Source organism: Trachypithecus francoisi, unplaced genomic scaffold (assembly GCF_009764315.1).
Source record: "Trachypithecus francoisi isolate TF-2019V2 unplaced genomic scaffold, Tfra_2.0 Lachesis_group15, whole genome shotgun sequence".
Classification (NCBI taxonomy): domain Eukaryota; kingdom Metazoa; phylum Chordata; class Mammalia; order Primates; family Cercopithecidae; genus Trachypithecus; species Trachypithecus francoisi.
In genome coordinates, this window is record NW_022681460.1 from 3,180,148 (window position 1) to 3,197,414 (window position 17,267).

At 48.8% G+C, this 17,267-nt stretch overlaps 1 pseudogene across 1 annotated transcript in view; it reads left to right on the top strand.

Annotated features, from left to right (window-relative positions):
- Window positions 1-17,267, top strand: part of LOC117096877 — a 23,085-nt pseudogene continuing 5,818 nt past the window's right edge. The window contains exons 1-7 of the transcript XR_004442698.1: window positions 1-441; window positions 2,859-3,003; window positions 4,309-4,533; window positions 7,709-7,846; window positions 8,246-8,404; window positions 8,901-9,012; window positions 10,522-10,626. The product of XR_004442698.1 is annotated as a T-complex protein 10A homolog 1-like (transcript). The remainder of the gene's footprint in view (window positions 442-2,858; window positions 3,004-4,308; window positions 4,534-7,708; window positions 7,847-8,245; window positions 8,405-8,900; window positions 9,013-10,521; window positions 10,627-17,267) is intronic.

A 17,267-nucleotide genomic window follows, 5' to 3' on the forward strand; every position in this document is an offset into this window, starting at 1 on the left:
AACTCACATACAGTATGTTTGCTTCATAAAAATTTTTTTCTAGTAAATAATTTGATATCCAAAGAAAGTTTACATTTCTTAGAGAATATGCTCAGAGAAATGAGTTCTTACTACACATTGCATATTGAAGACCTGATATTAAACACATGGTTTTTGTCAATGAGAAGGAGCAGTTTGACTCTCTCCAATGTCCTTTGTGGACGGATGGACTCCACTGACGAGCTTCTTTGTTCGAATTGCAGGTTTGGGATGTTTAATTATTATCTGAGCTGGTCCAGTGGTGACACTGAGTGAGACGCTCATGCCCCTTTAAGACAGAAAGTCCGTTGGAACCGTCTGCTGCTCCCTGGTCTCTGGAGATGAGGCAGGAGGACTTGGGGACAGCTGTGGAGACACGGCCCAGATGATCTGGTCCTGGCAGAAGTGACTGGCGGGGATCAGGTGAGGTGACGAGATCTGGTGTTGGGGCTGAGGGAAGGGTCTTCCCCGGACTGAGGGGGTCACGAGTTTGGGGCCGAGGACACTGGGGTATCCCCTCGGAGGAGCGGGAAAGAAGGAGCTTTCTCAGGGCTGTGAGGACCGTGGACCCCCGCCCACTTCCGCAGACACTGTCCCAATCCCCGCGGGGAAGGAACGGCCAGGGATCAGCTTACTGGCAGGTCTTGCTCTTGACCTTCGATTCGCTTCCATCAGGAGACTCTCTTTCAAACAGCATTTCTGCGATCACTGTGGTTAAATTGTTCATTCTCAGGTTTGTATACAGTGAAAAGTTTATGAATAAACAGCAGGGGTTTCATCGGGGGCCACTCGCTTCCTAAAACTGAGAGGGTGAGGCAGGGGTGGGAGCAGCTTTCAGAGAGCACCCTGCAGGCTTGCAGGAAGCTTTGCGTTTTCTCTTTTGTTTTAGTTTTCTGATTGCTGTGAGCTTCCTAGAACTGGCATAAATGCTGTACCTATAAAAAGGGGTTTCCTTTCCGTGTCTTCACCATGAATTCACAAAAGACGTCCTGATGGTTCAAGACTCAGACCCAACACAGTGGTGGGTCTGCCTGTGCCCTCCAGTGGGTGCTGATCCAGTGGTGCTGGTTAAAGGACTGAGAATTTCCTCAGGGTCGCACGTGACCATCCACTCACATCCCGCTCACACTCGCGACCATTCCACTCACCTCTGCTCACACCCATTCACATTCCACTCACACCCGCTCACACCCCACTCACACCCGTGACCATTCCACTCACATCCCACTCACACCCGCTCACACCCCACTCACATCCCACTCACAGCTGCTCACACCCCACTCACATCCCACTCACACCCGCTCACACTCCACTCATATCCCACTCACACCCGTGACCATTCCACTCACATCCCACTCACACCCGCTCATACCCTGACACCATCCTGCTCACATCCGCTCACGCCCATTCACATTCCTCTCACACTCACTCACATCCCACTCACATCCCACTCACACTCACGACCATTCCACTCACATCCCACTCACACCCGTGACCATTCCACTCACATCCCACTCACACCCACTCACACCCCACTCACATCCCACTCACACCTGTGACCATTCCACTTACATCCCACTCATACCCGTGACCATTCCACTCACATCTGCTCACACCCATTCACATTCCACTCACACCCGCTCACACCCCACTCATATCCCACTCACACCCGTGACCATTCCACTCACATCCCACTCACACCTGCTCACACCCCACTCACATCCCACTCACACCCGCTCACACCCCACTCATATCCCACTCACACCCGTGACCATTCCACTCACATCCCACTCACACCCGCTCACCCCCACTCACATCCACTCACACCTGCTCACACCCCACTCATATCCCACTCACACCCGTGACCATTCCACTCACATCCCACTCATACCCTGACACATCCTGCTCACATCCGCTCACACCATTCACATTCCCCTCACACTCACTCACATCCCACTCACACCCACGACCATTCCACTCATATCCCACTCACACCCACGACCATTCCACTCATATCCCACTCACACCCACGACCATTCCACTCATATCCCACTCACACCCACAACCATTCCACTCACATCCCACTCACACCCGTGACCATTCCACTCACATCCCACTCATACTCTGAGACCACCCAGCTCATATCCGGTCACACCCATTCACATTCCCCTCACACTTGCTCACACCCCACTCACATCCCACTCACATCTCACTCACACCCCACTCGCACCCCACTCACATCCCACTCACACCAGCTCACACCCCACTCACACCCCACTCACATCCCACTCACATCTCACTCACACCCCACTCGCACCCCACTCACATCCCACTCACACCAGCTCACACCCCACTCACACCCCACTCACATCCCACTCACATCTCACTCACACCCACTCGCACCCCACTCACATCCCACTCACACCAGCTCACACTCCGCTCACACCCTTCTCTGGATGACCAGAGTGCATTAGGTGTCAGGCTGATCTAAGATCTAAAGCATTTTCCACAGAGGATGGTGGAGAGCCAGGTGTGGACGGCTCAGTCCCTCCATCTGTGGATGGTGAGAGTGTGTTAGGTGTCAGGCTGATCTTCTAGGAACTGAAGTGTTTTCCATGGAGGATGATGGACAGCCAGGTGTGGACGGCTCAGTCCCTCCATCCGTGGTGTCCTTTCACCTGGTCAGCTTCCGGCTTGGGAATGTGCACAGGACCCCAGGGGAGAAGAGCAGCTGTTGTTCCTGCTTGCCCTTAGGTTGAGGCTGGGGCCTTCAGCCCACACTGAGTGGGTGAGGGGGGGCTGCATTCAGACGTCGCCATAGCTCTTCCCTTCCCAACCAGGATGCTGGAGGGTCAGCTCGAGGCTGGGGAGCCCACGGAGGGCACCCACCCAGAAGACCCATGCCCAGGAGCTGGGACTGCCATGGAGAAGACAGCTGCGGCAGCCGAGGTCCCCAGGGAGGATGGCAACGCTGGGGAGATGCCGGTGAGCTGACCTCTGTGGAGACAGAGTTAGTCCCACCAGGCAGGACCCTGATTCCTGTCCCTGAGGGCTGTCACTGGACTTTCCCTAGCCGGACCCCTGTAAGAATGAGCCACTCCGGGACACGGATGCTGAACTTCCTCTCCAAGGGGCACGTGGCTCTCTTCCCCTCTGCAACCTTCTCTCTTAGTGGATGGGAGGCAGGATGGGGAGTTAAAGAAAATAAATTAAAAAGTTAAAGAAAATTAACATTCCAGGTTTTCTCCTCTAATCCGGGAGAAGGCACCAGGCTTTAAAAACTTCATTAATGAAAATCAGAAGGTTGACATGCCTCACATCATCCCAGCAACCACCTTCCTCACCGGACCCTGGTGGACAGTGCTTGCTCTCATGAAAGTGCCACGGGTCCCTGTGGTCAGGGCCACACAATGCAGGGCTCACGATTCCACTTATTCTCAGAACCAGGCTGGAGGTTCTATGGTCCAGTCAAGACCAGCCTGGCCAACATGGCAAAACCTCATCTCTACGAAAAATACAAAAATTAGACAGGTGTGGTGCTGCGCACCTGTAATCCCAGCTACTGAGGATGCTGAGGCACAATAATTGCTTGAACCTGGGACGTGGAGTTTGCAGTAAGCTGAAATCACGCCACTGCACTCCAGCATGGTTGACAGAGCAGGACCATGTCTTAAAAAAAAAAAAAAAAAAAAAGAAGGAAAAAGAATGCCAGCCTCTTATTGCCGTAGTAGTGTTTTAACAAAGAATCATGACTCACTGAACATCTATATCTGGTTATATCATGTAGACTAACACATGATAAACACTACTGAATAAGACTAAAGCTATAGCCAGGCATGGTAGCTCATGCCTGTAATCCCAGCACTTCGGGAGGCCGAGACAGGTGGATCGCTTGAGCCCAGGAGTTTGAGACCAGTCTGGGCCACATGTTGAAACCCCATGTCTACTAAAAATACAAAAATTAGCCGAGTGTGGCGGCACATGCCTGTAGTCCCATCTATTAGGGAGGCTGAGGCAAGAGAATCACTTGAGCTCATGAAGTTGAAGCGTCAGTGAGCCGACATCACGCCACTGCACTCCAGCCTGGGTGACTGAGTGAGACCCTGCCTCAAAAAAAAAAAAAAGAAGGAAAAGAAGGAAAAAGACTGCGGTTGTCCTGTTTATCTCATCGGGTGTCTTTTTGTCCAGAAAGACTTTGGTCTTACACCAGAGAGGGCTTGAGTATTTTGCAGATAAATGCACCCATTGTGATGTCTGAGAGGTTTTCTGCTGTTGTCTTCCCAATAACAGCCATTATAGCAGCAGATCACCAGACTCCACCAAGAGCTCGGGAGACAGGAATCTCTGTGGGCTGATGTTGACAGAAAACTCCAGAATCATATAGATGCTTTGAGGAAGCAGAACCTGGAGCTGCGAGAAGAGCTGAGAGGTCTGCAGAGGCAGCAGTGGGAAGCCAGGAAGAAACCTGCAGCGCGCCCACACGCAGGGCGAGAATCACACACCCTGCTACCAAAAGTGCATTTGTGTTTTTGTGTCATTTGCATTATGTAAAAATAGCGTCCCCATAAAGATGTGGGCTTTATTGCTGGGTGATGTGGTATCACTCACGCTCCAGGTGGTGGGGGGTTCCCTATCTTTCCATCAACTCCATTTCCCATAAGTAATGATTAAAGAACTGGATACATCAGACCTCTCAGCTGGCGCTCCAGGAGAGAGAAGCACAGCCGCCTCCATGCTGCGTGTCTCACGTCTAGAATTCTAAGACATCTCATGATGCCTCAGGACAACAGCAGCAGACCCTTACTGTGGACTTTACATGGGCTAGGTAGGGAGCTTTACCGTCTTACTCTCTACAACGACCCTATGAAATGGATATTATTACTAACTCCATCACAGTCAAGGGCTGGAGAACGCAGAGCTGGGATTCGAACCCAGACTGACTCCAGAGCCAGCTCAGGGGCCTGGTGTCCTTCTGTTCATCCGCTAGGACAGCTGTGTAGAATGCGATAGAGACCTGTTGAAATGGGAAAAGTTCCCTTGTCCTCGTCGCAGGGTGTGCGATGGGGGTGTGGCTCGCTGCCTCAGTGTCCCACTGCTCAAACCTCTAGGGGAGCGTAGAGACCGGCAGGCTGTGCAGCTCCGACCCCATGGCAGTGTCTTGGGGTGAATGTTTACAGTGGAAGCCCGCGTGGATGTGTGTTACAGGGCATTCTTTCAGTTTAGCTGTCTGTAGGCGGCTTATGTTTATCAGCTCAATTAGACCCTCTGCCCTATCACTAGGACAGAGGGCTTTCTGTATCTGGGTTCTTGCCTTGGGGTACTTGAAAAAAACAGATGACACGTGGGCTTGGAGGATGGGTGCAAGGGTTTTTATTGGGTGATGGTAGCTCTCAGCAGAAGGGGGAGCCAGGATGGAGATGGGATGGGAAGGCGGTTTTCACCTGGAGTTGGGCAGCCCAGCGGCTGTGCTCTTCTCTGACCGCCCTGACCAATCTCGGTGTCATTCAGCCAGTCAATGGCTTGCTGGCATCTGCCAATGTATTCCTCTCGATGCCAGCCACTTGTGCCTCTGCCCGCTAGGGTCTTGGGGTTTTTATAGGCACAAGATGGGAGTGTGGCAGGCCAGAGTGGTCTTGGGAAATGCAACATTTGGGCACGAAAGCAGAAATGCCTAGGTCCATGGGCACAGGTCCGGGGGTAGAGCCCTAGCCAGGGACCTGCCCTTCTCTACCCAGGACTTTCCTGCCCCAGTCCCATGTCATTGCCTGCTCTATCCCAAAGGAAGAACCAGCATTCTCATGCTGAAGTAGTCAGTGCCTCCCAGCACCCGCCTGCCTTTATAGAACACTGAGCTTTGGAGTTTGATCACATGTGGCTCAAAGACCGAGCCTAAGAGAGTGTGAATGTGGCCAGTGTTACCACTGCCTTGTCTGGGTTCTGTTTCCCACACATGGGTCTAAACAGCTTGAATCATTAAAGTTATACACACAGGTAACGACACATGGAACCATGTGAACACCCTCCAAATGTAAGTGGAGATATTTCTCAGTGGGTTAAGAAAAGTACTGACATTTCCTATCTGCACTTATGGTGTGAACTTTTAAATCGGTACTTCCAGGACTTAGAATAGTTCCGATACAGCACAGTGATTACAGCACACGCACACACACACACACGCACACACACACGCACACGCACACACACACACACGCACACGCACACACGCACACACACACGCACACACACACACACACGCACACGCACACACGCACACACGCACACACACGCACACGCACACACACACGCACACACACGCACACACACACGCACACACACACGCACACACAGGCACACACAGAATACATTCCAGAGGAGCCTGCTCTGTGGTCAGTCCTCCCAGCGTGGCAAGAACAGCCACAAATTCCTCTACAAGAAATTACGGGAAATCTTGTAAGTTACTCCTACTCTTCAGGAGCTCTGCGAGAGCTTTTTCTCCATGGAGATGGCTTCTGTTGCCTCAGAAAGAAAGCGGGTTTAGCCTCTCAGCACAGCAAAGTGCCCAGTCCTTCGGTGGAAGGAAGAGTGGAAGCCAGTCAGGTTGTTCCTCCATCAGAGGTAGAGAGGGGGAAATTGCCACAAATACTGGCCGGGATTGTCTGCCTTCTGTGGGGAGACTCCGAAAAGACCCACAGGGATTTTTTCCCTGCGTATACTGTATGCCAGTTCCTAAAAAATAGTATCTACTGCCCCATTTGCATCATTGTACGTTGTTCGAAATGTTACCATAACAATAACCCCAAGAGTCAATGAAGTCTCATTCTGTCTTCCCACTCCCTGCAGTTTTGATCTTTCTCTTATTTCGAGATTAGAGTTTGGTGAATTTCCAAATGTTTTTGATTCTGTGCATCGTACTGGCCACCATGGGGCTGTTTATGAGAAGAGGATCTATGCTCACAAGAGCAGACCTGATGTGAAGAAAGAGGACTGGATATGTGAATTCCACACTTCAAATATGCGTAGGTGTATCTGTGTAGTCGCAGTTTTAGGGACTGAGGATCTAAAAGTCTGAGGCACGAGCACCCACGGAACGCGGGCACGGCTGTGTGGGTGAGCCACTCTGGATCGGGTGTTAAGGGTTCATTCATAGCAACTCTCTCCCCTTCTCACCCCCTCCTCCTCCTCAGAGGGGAGAGCAGGGAATAACTAAACATTCCAGACTGAACACACCTCCTCCCACCTGAAGGATGATGCTATTCCAGGTCAGTCTGCTGGTAACAGAGAAAATTGGGAATTTGCATTTCGAATCTTAGACAAGTTGTAGAGACAACAGTAGAAGGAGCATCACACTTTCCTCCTCCGTTCCCACATTCCCCGCTGAAGAGCCAGGAGTCTAAAGGAAGACATGTTGGGTGTTGTTTATTCTGTGGCCTTTGGGAGCCTGTGATCATTTTGAAACAGGGAACCACGACAAGAAACACAAAGCAAACATGGGCTCCACAAAAGTTCCTTCGCAAACGTTGAGTGAGGGTTTCTGTTCTTATCAACATGTTAGGGGGAAAACCCAGCCCAAGTTCCCCCACCTTGTACCCTAATATTTTCTAGGACATTCCAATTATTTTTGATTGTATTAAAATTTGAATTTATTTTCCCTTCGAAAATGTGAACATTTTCCCTGCGTTTTGTCTTTTAGGCATGGGAACCTGCTTTTGGAAAAATTTCACCTCTGTCAGTTGATGAGGAGACGATGCCCAAATACGTTGGCCGCAAGAGTCAGAGTGCCACTGTCCTGGGACAAAGATCGTCATCTAACAGCTTAACTCCTCCAAAGGTGACCCTTCGTGCTTATCATCTATAAAGAGCAGCAGAGGTTCTGTACGCAAACACACACACCCTGTCAGCTCCTCACCACACAATCTCACCTCCCTGGGCGAGCGTGGTGCTCCCTGGAGTCCTGTGTTCTTCCAAGGACCCAGGTGCGTGCCTTTCAAACAAGATCCTGACCCACAGCACTTCCGCTGCAGAGCAGATTCCAAGTCCTCCCAGCAGCCTCCCTCTGAGCGCACTCACAGCAGCAGACGTCTGCCTGGGCCAAGTGGGCTCAGGGCTTTGTTTCCGTGGATGCCACATGTGTGGTGCTCTCTCCACACACCGTGGCCCATGTGTTGCTTAACATTTTAAAATAATATGGTGGTTACTAATGCAAAAATATTCCCACATTTATTTTCAGCCAGTGAGTTTAAAGACAGAAAGAATTAACTTGGGGAAAACACCACCACAGGAAGATAGAGAGAAAGGTCCTCCCGGGAGACATCGAGACAGAAATCCGACACCCACTGGAAGGCCGACTCCCGGTGCAGAAAGACAGGGGGTGTCTGAAGATGAAAAGGTGACTTCGGAAACCTGGGTCACTCTACACCGGCCACACGGAAAATTCAGATTCAGATAACTTCCACTTAGGTCTATTAAGAGTACTCAATCTGTTATTCGAAATAGACCTAGTATTAACCTAATTATGTTTTTATTTATGTATTAATATGAATTAATAAATAAATAACATTATTTATTAACCTAAATATGTTTCTATAGATAAAACCTTGAATTTCTTCAGACATGTCTTTAATGCTAAAAAACTGAACAACTTGAATTGGGTTTGAAAAACCCATTGCTTTCCCGAGCTCTGTAGTTGGTATATTTCTGCAAAGTCTTTAAAATAATTGACCTACCTTGTAGTGTGGAGTGCAGGGCTGTTGCGTGAGCCCTGGGTTCTTGCTGAAAATTGTGGATGGCTGAAGATGGCTTCCTGCTCCCAGCCTTTGGGCGTGAAGCATTGCCGGCTGCAAAACCCTTGTGACAAGGGGGGCCTCTGACTGTCATTGCCCCAGGTTATGCACCCATCTTCCCGAAGTCCGCAGAACTCCAGTGGCAGAAAATCAGCAGTGCAGGCTTCCCAGGCCGCTACACTGCAGGAGCAGATGGCAGCAGCTGGAGGAGCTGGTGAGCAGGGTCAGGGACTCCTGTTTCCATGCTTCCTGTAAAATGTGGGACTTTCTTGTCGATACGCGTGAGTAGAACATCCTACTACAGCAAGGACATGTCCTTCATGGAGCTGCCTCATTTCTGGCCACCTTTGGCTGATTCCCTCGTTGGGTCCTCACCTGGGAGTCTTGCCGACACCCCCAACTGCCACTCCACACACAGCCCAGGTGCTGGTCTCCAGGGGCTGTGGCTGGAGGTTCCGAATCCTACGAGCCGCTTTCCCCTGAGCACACTCCTAGCAGAAGGCTGGGCCTGGGAGGCCTCAGGGGCTCTGTTCCCTTTTCTCCATTTGCCTGCGCATGGCATTGCTGCCACCCTGATGGAGTGCCCTCTCATCTGGCACCTGCCTGGCCTCTTTCCCAAGTCCCAGCTCTGTCCATGCAGCTGTGGGTGCTTTCTGCATCGGGGGTCCCAGCAGGAGGAGCCAAGAGTGCCCCTGGGTGAGTCAGGAAATAATTCCTTCCTCACGTTGCTGCCAGAAAATGACCATAGCAGCTTCACGAACCCCGCAGGAACCTATCTTGGTAAAGAAACAGAGGCCTTGTAGTGGGCAAGCCTCAGGTGTGGTCCTTATGCACAACACAGCCCAACCCCGTGGGCACCACTCTCCCTGGGCTGCCTGGCACCTGGACTCCTTCCCATCCTTGGCCCAGGCCTGTGTGGCCCTGCAGGGCAGAGCCCAACACTGTTTTCCTCCCGGGTCTGCTCCCCAGGCCTCCTGTCCCCCAGGCTGCTTCATGGCCTCTGCAGAGAGCTTCGTAGAGGTGAGGCTGGTGCCATCTGTCTGCTTCAGACCACCCCAGGCTCTGCGTGCCCTCACAGTGCCCTCTGCGCTCCTCTGCGGGGCAGGGAAGCCCTTCCCATGGGGTCTGCACCAGCCTGGCCACCTTGTTCCTGCCACCCCTTTCCCTTCAGGCCCCTGGACAAGACCTCAGTTTACTTGCTGGTGCCGGGCAGAACTGGAGGCTTTGTCTCCCACACACCTGCTGGCACCTCTGCAACCTCCAGGCATCATCTCAGCTGCCAGTGAGGCCATCCTGGGAAAGCCCCTGCTGATCCCTGGCTCTCCTGGAAGCCTGTGATGCTCCTTCACCACGGCCCTGTCCCTTCATAGGTCCCGCAAGCCAATGATGCAGGAATATAACTTTTCTCTCCTGTGTCTGCCTCCCGCAGGAGCGGGAGAAGCTTCAGGCAGTGCCTTTCCATCCATGAATCACCTGATCCATCAGAATACTCGAAAGAGAGTGAGGCCCAAGAAATACTGACTGAGTGTATTCATTAAAGAAGTAATGTTCCTTACAGGATCGCCTGTTGTTGAAGTGACCTGACATGTGTATGGTGATCTCATGAACAAGAGAGAACCTGTTCACCCGTTCGCTTAAATTGGATTTAGCAATCGCATTAGGATAATGATATTTCCATAGTGTATATGCACTGTCCTTCTAAATTTAACTTTTTGCATTTTAGACGGAAGCTCATCAGTCTTAGAGAGTTCTGAAGGCAGATTTCTCAGCCACGTTTAAGCTGATGAGTTGACCGGTTCTTCCCCAAACATTGAAGAGCTGCAGGTAGGTGAGTTGAGTGGCTTCTGCGAGGGTGGCCGGCCCAGCTCCCCTCAGGGAGACCTGAGAAGGTGACCTTTTCATCCTGGGGAAGTGAGATTCAGAGCGGGTGTCAAGAGACGGTTGCATCTTCCCATCTTCTCAACAAGAACAGAAAATTAAGATGATTCCAAATGTCTATTTCCTGAGGTACAGCCTTTCAAACAGAGACTTTTTTTAAAGCTTTAAGTTGGTTGCATTTAGCACATAGTCAAACAAGATTAATATTTTTCATGACTTATGAGTTCCCCATGTCAAAATTTCACTTTTTTCATTTTGATTTACAGTTCTCAGTTGACATTCATAGATTCAAAGGCAAGAATAGCAAGCACACTTCTAAGCCCTAGCTAGTGGTCCACTTGTAACATGCTACATTTTACAAAAAAAAGTCAACAAAATAAAATTATTTTCTCTACCGCAGGAAATTTGGGCTGTGAACTTACGTATGATGTAAAAGTAGGCACCTGGCGGGGAAGTCTCAGAACACGGGTCTCGCTTGTTTTCTGTTCTCCTGCGAAAAGCCCACATTCTGTTCTGCCTTTTCCGACATCTGCAGTGGGGGGACGAGTAGGAACATCTTTCTTAGGGTTTTGTTTTGTTTGGGGATCCAGCTAACGAGTTCACCTGGAAGCCTCAGGGCTAATGATCTGCATTTAGAAAGCGTGGCAGCCACCGCAGGTGGTGTCTCTGTGTATTGTTTGTATAAGGTGTTGAATGGGGCAGTTGTGACTGTGGCCACCCTGACCCCAGAGCAAACATACAAGTAGGAGATAAGCACTTTAATAAAACACAAAACATGGTCCGAAGTCCTGGTGCTGACTGTCCGGGGCTCAGCCGCGCCCACCAACTTACAGGCAGAGGCTGCAAAATGCCAGGGCGAGGTGCATTTCTACCCCTCATACTGCAGTGTTCATGGAGACCACGGGAGACTAGGATTATGCTCTTTCTGCAGAATCTTCCTGTAAGCCCACCACCTTCCCTAGAAACAGCACAGCCCATGGACACTAAGATGAAAAAGGAGGAAGTACAGGAAGAAAAACGACATCCAAATGGCAAGGCAGATGACGGCCGGTGGTCCAGTTTCCCCGAGTCAATTTCCAGGAGCTCTGCATGCTGCTCCCTCCAGACAGGCCATGGGCCGCTGACCTGGAGGCCAGACATTTCTAGCATTGTTGACTGCCAGTTTATTTCCAGTAAATAAAGCAATACACTTTTCAGGAGGAAAATTTGTTTGTTTTAAATACTTTAAAAATCCCCAAAAGTATAGCCTCAAGTATCTTCCAGCCACCACATTTTAGCCCTTGAGGAGAGCTCAGTTCCGGAAGGACACATCAAGGTGGCGGTGGTCGGCATTGACTCAGGAAGGGGTCAGAAGAGGCACCGGCTGCGGCTGCAGCCACGGTGTTTTGTGAGCTCCGAGGAGACCCAGTCCTGCTTGGGACAGCACATCATCGCTTCTTCTTCAGCTCAACAGGTGGTTCATCTCGTGCCTCTTGTTGGCCTATTAGAAACTGGAAGTCAGCCTCATGCTTGCTTTGCTGAGTGAACTCTGCCTCAGTGAAGGCGAATTTATGTCTTGCAAGCGCATAAAGCATTTGGACAAGTGAGCAACAGGGAATGCTACTTGCAGTAACAGTTTGAATTCCCTGAAATGCCTTTGTCTTTAGTGCAGTGGCTGTAGCGGTTCGTCAGGGGAAAGGAAACCCACATCATTTGAGTGCCTGATCTTGCCGTCTCCATAGGTAGGTCCATGAGACGTAAGTGATGTTCCTCCTTGGCTAAGTGCATGGAGGAATCAATCAGTCAAGCTCATGAAACCGCAAAGGTGAGGACACGAGAACTAGGTAACACACGGAGCCCTCTGCTAGCGCCATCCTTCCTTTCTCCCCACAACCAACGGTCACCCACCTTTGCCTGCCCCCACGTCCATGGCTCCCCCACCCTCCCTCCTAGGTCTTCATCACGTTCTTCTTCTCGTGACTCATCTTGCGTCTACTTCTTGTGTAGCTTGCATTGGATATGCCAAAGTTCTTTCCCTTTTTGTGTTTTGTTTCTTTTAATAATATAAACTCTAAAATAGGTTGTATGATTCTTTCCATGTGGAACATTTTAAAAATTATTTGTGCTTTTATTACTTCTGAGAGTAATTGATTCTGTAAACGTTGCTGGAATTTTTAAGTGTTGGTTAAAAATTCATCTTCAGATACAGAACTGAACACATCCTTGTTTCATTCACCGAGTTGGTTTGGGAGTAGATGAAGGAGTCATCTTGGTTCAAACCCCATCAAATAGGAGGCTGCTGTCCCGGCCAGCAGGTGGCGCACACCATCAAGGTTTGTTTGGTGGATGGTTGAAGACAGTTTAAGCAGCCAAGCATTCGCTTTTATTCCCTTTGTATTTTCTCAGCTGAATTGACGCCTATATTTCTGAGCTATGGTTAAGAGTGACAGTGTGATATAAATAACAGAAACACATTTTGCCATTTGGAATTTTCACATGCACTTATCTTGACTCCCCAGATCTTGAGATTATTTCTGTCAGATATTTTCTTTTGCTAATTTTCACATGAGTAATATTTTCAATGTGAAGACAAAGATATTCTTTCTACATTCCTTGTCCAGCATTATGCATATGAGGTTATATAATATTTGCTGATAGTTAATGAAAATCAATACATATTTGGGATGGGCCGTAGGAGCATATAGATCAGAAGAATGGGATGAAAAGGAAAGAAAAAGTGCCAAGAGTAATTTTTACATAGTAATTACCACAATTCCTATGGCCCAGGATTCTGAACTCACCAAGTCACCAGCCATGGATGATCAAGACTGATGGCCACTGTGTGACACGACCTCATGAAAGACGGATGTTTGTGGGACAGATCATAGCACTTATTCATTACTGATAACCACACTCAGGGAAGGGACTTTGGACCTGATATATTCTGTTAGTACAATTTGGGGGGAAATATCACAGCTGGTGTCGAGAATGCTATGTAGGCGATAATCATGTAACAATTCTGAATAGAAGAAAAATAATGAAACCACAATAATCAGACTTTACATCATTTTTCATCTTGGAGTGTTTGTGTTTCCATAAAGGTAGGACGGGCACCGAGCGAAGGTTGTGCCATCGCCAACTTCCCCGACGCCAGCCAGAAGGAGCTAAGCACAGATAAGAAGAGGACCATCATCCAGTTTTCTAACGGCGACGTGAAGAAGATCAAACCCGATCAGAGAGTGGTGTGTACAATGGATTTTTTTTTAAGACCTGTCTTTTTTTAAAAGAAATCAAAACTAACTCAGTTATTGGGAATGACTTTGCACATCCATACCCCATCTCCTCTGTGTGTTCAGGATGGGGTGGGAGGGAACGGGCAGAGCACAGGCTGTGGAGTCGGGCAAGCCTGTCTATTAGCCTGGCTGTCCTGCTTCCTCGGTGTGCTCAGGCGAGTGAGACCCTGTTGTCAAGACCCTCCGATCTGCGTGGTGACACAAGAGTGCACCAGCACCCCTCCTGGCTCTGAGTTCAGTCATTGTTTTCAGCTTTTCTAAACCTCTGCAAAATGTGGTTGATAATTAGGACCTAACTCAAAAGATGGTTATGAAAGTTAAGTAAATAGTCCATTAAAATGTCTCTTCTGCAGAACTCTCTAGAAACATAATGGTAAACACTTAGTAAATGTGCGTTGATTGTAGAACTAGCATTAGTATTGCAACAAAGTTAGAGTCAGGAGCTAATCCCTGGTACAAGCTGGAGGTGAGATCCAGGGAGATGGTCTTTACAGCCGGGAGGAGGCACTGTGCCCGGCAGCCACCTCGCAGGAGGAACAGAAAGCGCGGGCTTGGGGTTCACAGGCTCGGCCCACTCGCAGCTCTGCCAGACCAGCTGTGCCAATACCAGCCAATTAATTGATCTTATCAGGCCTCAATTTCTGCACCAAAAAAAATCAGGACATATTCCCAGGTCTGGTTCTCAACTGGAGGCAATTATGCTCCCTGCCTTGAGGACATTCGCAATGTCTGGAGACATATTTGGTTGTTACAACTGGGGGTGGTGGGGGTGCTACTGGCATCTAGATAGTGGGGCCTGGGGATACTGCTAAACATGCCAATGCCCAGGACAGCCGCTCCCCGCCCCCAAACCCCACAGAATTATCCTGCCCAAATTGTCAACAGTTCTGAGGCTGGGAAAGCCCCCTGTAGGTTATTATAAGGACCAAAGTTGGCCGGGCGCGGTGGCTCAAGCCTGTAATCCCAGCACTTTGGGAGGCCGAGACGGGCGGATCACGAGGTCAGGAGATCGAGACCATCCTGGCTAACACAGTGAAACCCCATCTCTACTAAAAAATACAAAAAAAAAAAAAAAAACTAGCTGGGCGAGGTGGCGGGCGCCTGTAGTCCCAGCTACTCGGGAGGTTGAGGCAGGAGAATGGCGTAAACCCAGGAGGCGGAGCTTGCAGTGAGCTGAGATCCGGCCACTGCACTCCAGCCTGGGTGACAGAGCGAGACTCAGTCTCAAAAAAAAAAAAAAGGACCAAAGTTATGCCATGCATGTATTGCTTGGCACACAGCAAGTACTCGGCAGCTGATAGCTGCTGCTACCATGACGATCTTCACTGGTAAAAGCTGATGAGGGGTTTGTGGAAGAAAAGCTGCAGATGACAGTAGCTGGGGGCCCACTTGATGCTGAGGAGCTGTGAAGACACTGTGACCCACACATTACCAAATTGTATTCTAAACATTTCCTTCTTTAGAATGATCAATTTCTTTACCTTTAAATATGATCTTATAAGAAACAGACATTTAGAAAAATATATAATCTGAAAATAACTTTCCTTTTAACCTGAGGTTTTATTGCACAAACTGAAAATGTATCAGCATCCTAACTGTCCTCTACAACCAAACCAAGAGTCTTTTAGTTCTAATTCTCCTCCCCAGTCTTTCATGCCATTGTGTTGGCTTCTGCCAGGATTTTTACTCTAAGTTGTTTTCACCTCCAGTATTAGTTATGATTATCACTGTGGTGTTTATGTAGCCAGTGTTTACTTCAAACTTTTTAAATGTATGCAGAATTTGGGGCTTTTCTTTCTTGTATCTTGGGCTTTTCTTCTCGGCAGCATTTCCTTCTACTTGACGAGCATGAAGAGATGGGGGCAATCAACCCTATCAATTTTGGCTCATCTGAAAATGTCCTTTGTTTTGCCTTGTTCATGAATGGTCGTTCGTCCTGATGCACCTCTGACCTCTCATCCTGTAGCTATTCCATGGCCACCGTGCAGCAGGCATTGTTTTAGGGCTAGGGATTCAGCAGCAAGCAAATTTGTGAAACGTTCTTATTTCATGACATTTTATTGGAGAGAAGCATAAAATAATCAGGTAAAAATAAAAATCTATATAAAATATCAGTCTGTATGAAAAGCTACCGAGAAAAACAAGAGGGTAGAAAGCGAAGAGGGAGTGTGCTGGGCTGCAGTCTTAGGGGCTGTTGAGGAGGGCCTCACTGAGAGGTGACATTTCAGGGAGCCATGAGTGATGTGAGAGAGGGAGCTGTGTGCATGTCAGGAAGAACGTTCTAGAGTGAGAAAGAGCCGTGAAAAGTGTGGTGTGTCTGAGGAAAAGCAAGGAGGCTGGTGTGGCAGGGGTAGAGGAGATGAGGTCAAAGTGCCAGGACCACGCTGTATAGACCGTTGTGGAGAAGCCATTGGAGAATCTTGAGCAAGGGAATGACAGTAGTTTTTCTCAGCGTGTTAAGGACTTTATTCCAGGCCCACACGGTGTCTGCTGGAGGATCTGATGGTGGTCTAATTTCTTCCTTCGACTGTGATTTTTTCCCTTGCTGCATTTAAGAACTGTTCTGTCTCCAGCTACATTATGATCTGTCTAGTTATGGATTTAATTTTGTTCATTGTATTGGGGATTTGTTGTGCTTTTTTTTTTTTTTTTTTGAGACGCAGTCTCTCTCTGTCACCCAGGCTGGAGTGTAGCGGCATGATCTCAGCTCACTGCAACTTCTGCCTCCCCAGTTCAAGTGACTCTGCCTCAGCCTCCCAAGTAGCTGAGACGGCAGGTGCATGCCACTATGCCTGACTAATTTTTTGTATTTTTAGTAGAGATGGAGTTTCACCATGTTAGCCAGGATGGTCTCGATCTCCTGATCTCGTGATCTGCCCGCCTCAGCCTCCTAAAGTGCTGGGATTACAGGTGAGAGCCACCGCAGCCAGTCTGTTGTGCATCTTAAATATAATCACTGTGTCTTTCATAAGCTAGGGTTGCCAGATTTAGCAAATAAAACTGCAGGATGCCCAGATGAATTTGAATTTCAGGTAAACAATAAATGATTTTGTTTTTGTTATGAGTAGGTTTCATTGAGTATGTGGGACATATTTACACCAAAAAGTCATTTGTAGTTTATGTGAAAATTCAGATTTAACTGGGTGTCCTATATTTTATCTGGGAACACTATCAAGTTCAGGGAAATTCACAGCTATTATCTTTATCAATCTTACCTTTCCTCCACCTCCAATTATAGCTGCATGACACCACCTCATTCTAGCCTCTTTCCGTCTTCACATATTTTCTTGTTATCATCTGGGTAAATTATTTATTTCCT